This window comes from Ursus maritimus, assembly GCF_017311325.1.
Source record: "Ursus maritimus isolate PB19 chromosome X unlocalized genomic scaffold, ASM1731132v1 scaffold_X1, whole genome shotgun sequence".
NCBI lineage: Eukaryota > Metazoa > Chordata > Mammalia > Carnivora > Ursidae > Ursus > Ursus maritimus.
In genome coordinates this window covers 84642357-84653023 of record NW_024423319.1, presented here as the reverse complement: position 1 = coordinate 84653023, position 10667 = coordinate 84642357, and the positions used below count along the sequence as shown (strand labels likewise).

The 10667-nt window shown below is 42.0% G+C and overlaps 1 protein-coding gene across 1 annotated transcript in view; it reads left to right on the top strand.

The window, feature by feature from the left end:
• Window positions 1-10667, top strand: part of CHST7 (carbohydrate sulfotransferase 7) — a 38834-nt gene that overhangs the window by 27235 nt on the left and 932 nt on the right. The window lies entirely within an intron of this gene.

Below are 10667 nucleotides of genomic sequence, written 5' to 3'. Positions count from 1 at the left end.
GGGGGGGGGTACCTCCGGAGGCGACGCTGAGAAACACTTGGAAGAAGGGCGGCTACAAGTCTCCAAGTGCGATTGGAGGAGGGACGTGCGGTGGCCGCGCCAAGCTCGCAGCCGCCCCGGGGAGCCCCGGGGCCGGGTACCTGCCCCCACACGGGGCGAGGGAGGCCAGTGAGAGCGGCGGGGCGGCGCGGTCATCTGGTTGACGCTCCGGGTCTCCAAGTTGAAGGCCAGCAGGAAGTCCATTCTTCCTCCGCCCCCATCCCGGCCTCGAGGGTCGGCCGAAGTGTGATTAAAATGCGAAGAGTGTCTTCCGGAGTTCCTGCCCCGGAGCCGCAGCCGGGCCGAGCGCCCACCCGCGCCCTTTGATGGCAGCCCGCTGCATTTAGGGCCCCGCCGGGCGCTTACAGACCCGGGCGACTGGAGCAAAGGAGGTCCAATACACCCAGGTCTTCGGAATATGACTTTGACTATCTAAGTAAACGATCGTTTAGTTCAGTTTTGTTTTTTAAAGTGCAAGTGGATTTGTGAATTGAGTATGAAGGAAAGACTTCCCATTGCAGTGCCACATATTTTGCAAACAACCCTTTACATGTGCTTCACAAAGCAGTGACATACTGAAATCTCTAGAATTCTGTAGATTAATTGCACTAAGGCAGTTTTTTAAATTATCTGTTCTGTTATCATACAGGATAGGTCTTTTTATTTTTTTCTAAGATTTTTTTGTTATTAGAGAGAGAGAGAGAGAGAGAGAACACAAGCACAAGCAGGGGGAGGGACAGAGGGAGAGAGAGAAGCAGACTCCCTGCTGAGCAGGGAGGCCAGACAGAGGGCTTGATGCGAGGACCCTGGGGTCATGACCTGAGCTGAAGGCAGACGCTTAACCCACTGAGCCACCCAGGCCATCCTAGTCTTGACATTTTTAAAGATTCTCACTAGCGTGCAGGGTAAGCCTCCTTCCACGTCTTGGCTGTTATAAATAAGGATCCAATGAACACGGAGATGCGTATATCTTTTTGAGTTAGTATTTTCATTTTCCTTGGATAAACACCCAGAAATGGAATTGCTGGATCATATGGTAGTTCTCCTTTTAATTTTTGGAGGAACCTCCATACTGTTTTCCACAGTGGCTGCACCAGTTTGCGTTCCCACCAACAGGGCATGTCGTCAACATTGTCTCTACATTGTCGTCAACATTTATTATTTCTTGTCTTTTTGATACTAGGCATTCTGACAGTTGTGAAGTAGTATCTTATTGTGGCTCTGTTGCATTTTCCTGATGGTTGGTGATGTCGCACATCTCTTCTTTTTTTTTAAAGACTTATCCATTTGAGAGAGAGAGAGAGTGCATGCGCGCGCACGCTGGCGCTCGCAGGGGAGGGGCAGAGGGAGAGGGAGAGAAAGTCTTAATCCGACTGTGCGCCGCGTGCAGAGCCAGATGTGGGGCTTGATCTCAGGACCCATGAGATCACGACCGGAGCCGAAACCAAGAGTTGGAAGCTTAACCGACTGTGCCACCCGGGTGTCCACGAGCATCTTTCCATGTGTCTGTGGGCCGTCTTTATGTCTTCTTTGATAAATAGCATTCTTGACTAGAACAAATAATCCTAAAATCTGCGTGGAACCCGAAAAGACCCTGAGGAGCCAAAGCAGTCTTGAAAAAGAAGAGTAGACTGCAAAGCTGTAGTCATCAAAACAGCATGGCAGTGGTGCAGAAACAGACGCATAGATCAAGAGAACAGAAGAGACAGCCCAGGAGAGGTCTTTAAATAATTTTGTCTTCAGAACATCCAGAAGGGTCTACACTCATTTCAGGTGCTGGAGGCAGTAGCAAACATTTTTATTTTCCCCAGATTCTGGGTAAATTGGGAATTGTTTTAACCAAGAAGTTTAGTAGCTTCAAATTTAATTCTTCATTGTCAAATGTCCCGCAGCTGAAAAAAAAGTAAAAGGAAAAGGGCAATGCTGGGTACTTGGTCACCGTAGCTGACTGATAAACCGAGTGTTTGGTTTGGAAATTTGCACACGAAGTTGAATACTTCATAGCTTCAAATGAATAGAGCCCCAAAGGATTACAAAGAGTGAGATCTGGAGTCAATTAAAATTTGGGGCTTAAGAATCTGGGGGGACATCACATTAAGAATTCATGGATATGTTTATGTTTTAAACACAACCCAGGGGGCGCCTGGGTGGCTCAGTCATTTGAGCATCCAACTTTTGATTTCCCGGCCCAGGTCACGATCTCAGGGCTGCGAGATCAAGCTGCTTCGGGCTCTGCACTCAGCAGGGAGTCTGCTTAAATTCTCTCTCTCTCTCTCCCTCTTCTGCCCCCCACACACACTTATGCTTGTACTCTCTCTCTCTCTCTCTCAAAAAAAATCCAAAAAAACACACAAAACCTACAACCCAAAATAATGGGAAAATGTTAGGAAATTAACTGAGAGGGTTTTTTAGGTTCTACTCGGGGGCTGTAGGCTCCATGGCGGTAGACGTCAGAACTGGAAGGTATCTGAGCATCCCTGCCCTGGTTCAGTGACGTTCAGGAACTATACGAGGACAGGAACCCATCTGCAGCGTGAAGAAGGAAGGGGCCCTGTCCGGTCACTGTTGGCACACTGTGGGCTGCCCAGGCTGGATTAGCAGGACTTCCGCACAGTTCTTCACGGACCCCTGAGAGGCAGTCACAGAGCTTTCAGAGCTCCTCTCCTCCCACCTCCTTCGGCCAGTGATTTGATAAAGAATTTGAACGTGAGTGAACAGCAGCTTTCAGGAAGATAAAATATATTCTTTAAAAGATTTTTAACACAAGGATTTAAAGAGTGCTTGGGGTCCAGAGGTCGGGCTGGTACCATCTCCATAAACGGGACATTTGTCAGGACATGGGATCTGACCAGGCAACATTTAGCACTTGGCGAGTCACTGACAGAAAATCGCTCTGAGTTACCGCCACGTTGTTGCTGGGTCTTTAAAATAACCCAAATGGAGAGCCGAACACGTTGCACAGAGAACGCCCAGGAGTGCAATTGCTAGATCATATGGTAAATGTCTGTTTAGTTTTTCTAATAAACTACCCCACTGTTTTTGAGAGCAGCTGTACCATTTGATGTTCCCACCAGCCGTGTATGAGAGATCAGATTTCTGTGCAGCCTCACCAGCATTTGGTATTGTCGCTGTGTTGTATTTCAGCTGTTCTATTAGGTATGTAGAGGTATGTCCTTGTAGTTTCCATTTGCATTTTCCCAATGGCTACTGATACTGAACATGTTTTTGTGTGCCTGTTCGCCATTCCCTGTCTCCTTCTGGTGAAATGATGGTTCAGGTGTTTTGCCCATTTCCTAATTGGACTGTTCATTTTTTACTCTTGAGTTTTGAGAGTTATTTATATATTATACATAAAAGCCCTTTGGTAGCTCTGTGGTTGCAAATAGTTTCTCTCAGTCTGTATCTTGTGTTTTCATCCTCTTTTAATGTATTGAATGTATTGTATTTATTTATTTAATTTTATTTATTTATTTGACAGAGAGACAGCCAGCGAGAGAGGGAACACAAGCAGGGGGAGTGGGAGAGGAAGAAGCAGGCTCCCAGTGGAGCAAGGAGCCCGATGCGCAGCTCCATCCCAGGACCCTGGGATTACGCCCTGGGCCAAAGGCAGATGCTTAAGGACTGAGCCACCCAGGCACCCCGAGTGTTTTCATCCTCTTAACAAGATCTTTTGCAAACCAAAAGTTTGTAAACTATGATGAGGTCCAACTTAGCAATTATTTTTTCCTTTCGTGGATTGTGCCTTTTCTGCTGTGTCTAAGATCTCTTTGCCTAGCCCTAGGGTCCCGAAGATTATCTCCTATGTTTTTTGATAAACATTTTGTATTTTTGTCTTTCCTTATAAATTTTAGGACGAACTTATCCCTATCTACATTTAATTCTATGATTCATTTTGTGTTAGTTTTTGTTTGAAGTGTGAGGTTTAGGTAAAGGGTTGGTTTTTGCCTGTGGATGTCTGACTGCTCCAGCTTCATTTACTGAAAAGATTATCATTCCTCCAATAGACTGCTTTTCCATTTTTTGTCAAAAATCAGTTAGCCATACACCTAGGTAGGTCTATTTCCGGGCTTTTACTGCTCCATTGATCTATGAGTCTGTCTTTCCACCAATACCACACCGTTCCGATTAATGTAGTTATATGTAACTTAACACCGAATAGAATGATTATTCCAACTTTATTCTTTTCCAGAAAGGTTTTAGCTATTCTGGTTTCTTTGCCTTACCATGTAAATTTTAGAATAAGCTTGTCCATATCTACAAAAAGCATTGATGGACTTTGATAGGAATTTTCTAAAATTTCTATATAGATCAATTTGGGGGGAAATTGACATCTTTTACTATTGAGGCCTCCAATACATGGACATGGTTATGTGTCTCTATTGATTAAGATCTTGTTTGATTTCTTTTATTGGTATTTTGTAGTTTTTAGCATACAAGTCCTTTCTTTGTTTTATTAGATTTATATCTGTTTTTCATTTGTTTTGACTGATTGTAAATAGTATGAGTTTTAAAATTCAGTTTTAAAATGTTTATTTCTGATATATATAAATCAAATAGATATTTAATATTGATCTTGCATCCAGCAAACTTGCTGAATTCACTTGTTAGTCATGTGCGTGTGTTCCCTGGGATTTTCTATGTATATAATCATATCACCTGCAAATAGGGACGGTTTTATTTCTTCCTTTCTAGTAACTGTGGCTTTTATTCTTTTCTTGCCTTATTTCATTGGCTAGGACTTCTAGTATTGTGTTGAATAAAAATGGCAAGTGCAGAGGTCTTTGCCTTGTTCCTGATCTTAGTGGGGAAGGCATTCAGTCTTTCATCATAAAGAATGAGGTTAGATGTAGGTTTACGTAAAATTTTTAAAAATCAAGTTAAGGCAGTTTCCTTCTATTCCTAGTTTGCTGAGAATTTCTATCATGAGCAGATGTTAAATGCCTTTAATGAATGAAAGTGCCTTTTCTGCATCAATTGATGCAATTGTGTGATTTTTCTTAATTAGCTTGTTAACATGGTGGATTACATGACTGATTATTGAAACTGAACCAGCCTTGCATCCTGGAATAAACCCCACTCAGTCATGGTATATAAATTTTTTCACATATTGTTGAATTTGATTTACTAATACTTTGTTGAGGATTTTTGCATCTAAGTTCATGAGAGATACTGTTTTCTTTTCTTTTTCTTTCTTTTTTTTTGGTATTTGTGTAGTTTTGGTATCAGGTAATATTGGCCTCATAATTTTGTGGAAGAGATTGTATAGAATTAGTGTTAATTCTACTTTAAATATTTGGTAGAATTCTCCATTGAAATTATATGGGCCTGGAGATTTCTCCTTTGGGAGTCTTTTAATGACAAAATCAATTTTTAATAGCTATATAACTCCAGATTGTCTACTTCATATCGGATGAATTATGGTAGTTTGTGCTTTTTGAGGAATTGGTCCATTTCATCTAAGTTGTCAAATTTATGTATATAGAATTATTCTTAGTGTTTTTTATCCTCTTAATGTCTTTGAGTTCTGCAGTGTGATTCCCTGTTTCGTTGCTGATATTAGTAATGTGTGTCTTCTCTTTTTTTGTTTTTAGCCTTGGTAGAGATTTATCCAACTCTTAATCTTTTTAAAGACCCAGCTTTTTGTTTCAGTGATTTTTCTCTGTTGTTTTTCTGTTTTCAGTTTTACTGATTTCTGCTCTTGTTTCTCTCTGATTTGTGTTTCTCTTCTTCTGGTTTCTGAAGGTGGGTGTTTAGATTATTGATTGGAGACCTTACATCATTTGTAGTGTAAGCATCTAATACGATAAATTTCCCTCTCAACACTGCTTTGGTTGTGTCTCACAAATTTTGATATGTTGCATATTCATTTTAATTCAATATATTTTTGCTCAATATTCCATGGATTATTTGGAATTGTGTGTGTTCTTTAACTTCCAAGGATCTGGAGAATTTCCTGCTATCTTTCTGATATAGATTCTTAGTCTGATTCCATCATTAGCAAAAACACTCTCTCTGTATTGTTATTTCAATTCTTCAAAATCTGTTCAGGTTTGTTTTATGAACCAGGATATGGCCTGTGTTGTGAATGTTCCATGCATGCTTAAAAAAATGTGTTTCAGGGCCACCTGGGTGGCTCAGTCAGTTAAGCGTCTACCTTCAACTCAGGTCATGATCTTGGGGTCCTGGGATCGAGCCCCACGTCAGGCTCATGCTCAGCAAGGAGCCTGCTTCTCCCTCTGCCCCACCCCTGCTCATGTTCTCTCTCTCTCTCTCTCAAATAAATAAATAAAATCTTTAAAAAAAAGAATGTGTTTCTATTGTTATTAGGTTGAGTGTTGTATAAATGTCAGTTCAGTCTTGTTTGGTTGATGGTATTATTTAGTTCCTTCTATCATTGTTAATTTTTTGTCTAGTAATTCTGTCAATTGTTGAGAGAGAGGTCTTGAAGGTTCCAAGTATAAATGTAGACGGGTCTACTTCTCCTTTCTGTTCCTTCAGGTTTGCTTCTAAAATCTGAAGCTCTGGTGTTTGCTGCATATGTACACATTTTGGATTGCTCTGTCTTATTGGTGGGTTGAACCTTGTACCATTATGTACTGTCCGTTGTTGTCCCTGGTAATTTCCTTTGCTCCAAAGTTTATTTTATCTGATATCAATATAACCACTCTTCTTTTTTCTGATTATTTTTTTAGAGAGAGTGTAAGGGTTTGGGCGGGGGAGAGGGAGAGGTAGATCAAGAATCGTAAGCAGGCTCCACACCCAGCACAAAGCCTGATGCAGGGCTCAATCTCACCACCCTGAGATCATGACCTGAGCCGAAATCAAGAGTCGGATGCTCAACTGAGTGAGCCACCCAGGCGCCCCTTTTTTCCCGTTTTTTTTTTTTTATCGAGATGTAATTCACATACCACAGAGTTCTCCCTTTAAAGTGTTTGATTCCATGGCTTTCAGTACATTCAGAAAGTTGTGCATAGATCACCACTAATTCCTGTTTTTCTGATTATTATTTAAAAAATGGAAAAACCCAAATGCAATTTTCATTCAATAAATATCCATTGGTTCTTATGCAGTTTTGTTGCAGAAAGTGAAGCCTCTGATTTTAGAATGATGATAGCAGTTTATCAACCAAGTAATCTGTTTTCACACAGTTTCAATAATTGTACAATTTCTTCGAACTGCCTGCAGAAATTCTGAAATCGTCATTTCAGAGGACTTGTTCTTTACTTGGCCTGAATGATCTGCCACTTTTATTTTTTTAAAGATTTTATTTATTTATTTGAGAGAGAAAGAGAGAGTACGAGCAGGGTGAGGGGCAGAGGGAGAAGCAGACTCCCCGCTGAGCAGGGAGCCCAATGTGGGGCTTGATCCCAGGACTCTGGGATCATGAACTGAGCCGAAGGCAGATTCTTAACCGACTGAGTCACTCTGGTGCCCCTATCTGCCACTTTTAGCATCACTGCAACATATGGACACTCAGTGATCTGCAACTGTCTGAGCTTACAGCCATACCCAGTTTCAACTGAAAACCTATAAGCTGGTTGGTGACCTCAGACTTAGCATATGGCAGCAGCTCACTGGACCCCTTCATGGCAAGTGTCCAGGGCTCATACCACCAACTTCTCTTTCAATTAATGTTTATATGGCATATCCTTTTCATCCTTTTACTTTCAACCCACCTATATCGTATTTGAAGTGAATTTCTTGTAGACAGCATATTGCTGGGTCATGTTTTAAAGCCATTCTGCTGGTCTCTTTTTGTATATTTGTGAATTTAGACCCTTTATATTTAATGTGATTACTGATATTATAGGGCTTAAATTTGCCATTTTTAAAAAAGATTTTATTTATTTATTTGACAGAGAGAGAGAGCCAGCGAGAGAGGGAACACAAGCAGGGCGAGCGGGAGAGGAAGAAGCAGGCTCCCAGCGAGGGAGCCTGATGCGGGGCTCGATCCCAGAACGCTGGGATCACGCCCTGAGCTGAAGGCAGACGCTTAACGACTGAGCCACCCAGGCGCCCCTAAATTTGCCGTTTTTAAAACTTGATTTCTGTTTGTTCCCTCTGCTTATTGTTCCCATTTCCCTGTTCGTGTTTTCCTGCGACTTACGTGAACACTTTTAAGAATTTCATTTTATCTGCAGCGTTTTAAAGTATTTTTCTTTGTATGCTTATTTTAGAGCTTTCTTTAGATCATACACATGCAACTAGTTACAATTTACTAGTCTCAGCATTTCACTACCTCAAATGGAAGTACACAAACTTCATGTCCATTTAGGTTCCTTTATCCTGTCCCCTTTATAATTCTCCAGTATTTTTTTTCTATAAATGTTAAGAACTGCGTCACACAGTGTTATTATTTTTGCCTCAACTATCAAACATAATTCTTTAAACTCAAGAGAATAGTCTGTTAAATTTACTCCTATTTTCTGTTGTTCTTTCTTCATTTGTGATGCTTCATTTCCTTCTTTTATCATTTCCTTTCTGTTGGAAGAACTTCCTATAGTGGTTCTTTTACAGCAGTTCTCTTCGCAACACATTCTCTTAGTTTTCCTTCTTCTGAGAATGTCTTTATTTCCCCCTCATTCCTGAAGGATATTCTCATGGAATATAAAACTCCACATAGACAGTGATTTTCTTTCAGCACTTGCGAAGTATTGTGCCACTTCCTCTGACCTCCATGTTTTCAGATACGAAATCCACGGACATTCAAATCATTGTTTCCGTAAGGCATGCATCAGTTCTCTCTAGTTGCTCTCAAGATTTTTTTGTCTTCCCTGAAGTTGGATTACGCTGTATGTTGGTGTAGATTTCTTTGTGTTTTTCTTTGGGGTTCACTCAACACCTTGAATCTGTAGGTTTATGTCTTTTGGCAAATTTGGGAAATTAAGTACTTTTTTTAGCTTCCATCTCTTGTCCTTCTCTTTCTGGAACTCTGATGAAATGAATAGGTCATTTATTGTAGTACTACAGGTCCCTGAGGCTCTGTTCATCCTTCTTTCACTCTATTTTCTCTCTGCTATTTATATGAGCCTATTTCTATAGCTCTCTTTTCAGATTCACTAATTCTTTACTCTGTCATCTCTATTCTGCTATTGAGTCCATCCAGTGAGGTTTTAAAATTCTGGTTACTGTACTTTACAGTTCAAAATTTCCATTTAGTTCATATATGTATATATTTTCTTTGCCAAGAATTTCTGTTTTTTAATTTGTTTCAAGTGTGTTCCTAATAGCTAAGTGAAGCATATTGCTGAGAGTGGCTTAAAATCCTTCTTGGATAATTTCAGAATCTTTGTTGTTTCAGTGTTGGCATCTGTCACTTATCCTTTCTCATTCAAGTCGAAATTTCCCTGGTTATTGGTTTGACAAGTGATTTTCTAATGGTGTCCCGAATATTTGGGATACATTTGAATCTCTGAATTTTTATTTAGATCTTCTCTTTTAGCAGGCCTCCACCCACACTGCTGGTGGAGAAAGGGGTGCATCCCCCCGCCCCAGGTTACTGCCAGGAGGGGGTGGTACTCTAGAAGTCCTGGCTTCCCGCTAGGCCTCTGCTGACAGGAGAGGGGATTTTGTGTGTGTGGTGCTTGGTTTCTGGCTTCTAGGCTGACCGTTCCCCTGTCCTTTGGCTTAGAGATAACGGGCTTTTCTTGGGGCTTTTTGGTCTGTGACTGTTTGCATTTCTGGCCTGCTGGCATCTTCGGTGTCTCTTCCAGGATATGGGGGAAGCAGAAAGAAAACCAAGGGAACTCACAGCTCTATTGCCCCCTCCTTTCCCAAGGTCCATAGTCAGTCCACCTTCTTTTCCCCACCCTTCAGAGTCTTCTCTTTGTCACATGTATCATGTTTGGGGACTTTAGTTACACTTTGTGGAAGGAATAAGGGGAAATGCCGTTACTCCATCTTCTCTGGAACCAGAGTTAGCCCTTCTGGAAACTGGTTTTTATTAAATTACATTATACTGGACTCTGACCTGGCGGCTCTTTCTTGATGTAAATAACCTGCACTAACAATACTAACGGGTCATAGAAAGGCCTCAGAGCATTTATGAAATGAGCTGTTTAACGTGAATCTTCATTGCCCGCTTCTCACCATCTTTTTTTTTTTTTAAGATTTTATTTATTCGACAGAGATAAAGACAGCCAGCGAGAGAGGGAACACAAGCAGGGGGAGTGGGAGAGGAAGAAGCAGGCTCACAGCAGAGGAGCCTGATGTGGGGCTCGATCCCAGAACGCCGGGATCACGCCCTGAGCCGAAGGCAGACGCTTAACCGCTTTGCCACCCAGGTGCCCCCCGCTTCTCACCATCTTGAAAATGCTTCTTTCCCAGACTCTGCATCACTAGTCCTCTTGAGCTGATGGGCAGTGTCACCACATTAGAAAAGAACGGCCCGCTCGGCACGTGGCCGGCAAGAGAGGAAGGCGCAGCAGAGAGCCAGCAGCGGGTGGCAGGTGCCGAGTCCGCCCACCTCTGCCGCTCCGTACAGCACGTGTGTTAACGAAAGAGGAACACAGTTCAGGTGCCCCAAAGGGCGAGAGCTGGCCTTGTCCCTTACATGCAGCGTCCGCTCTACGGAGCTGCCCGTCGTCGTCGGCGTGATTTATTTGGCACGTGTGAGCCAGCGCACGAGC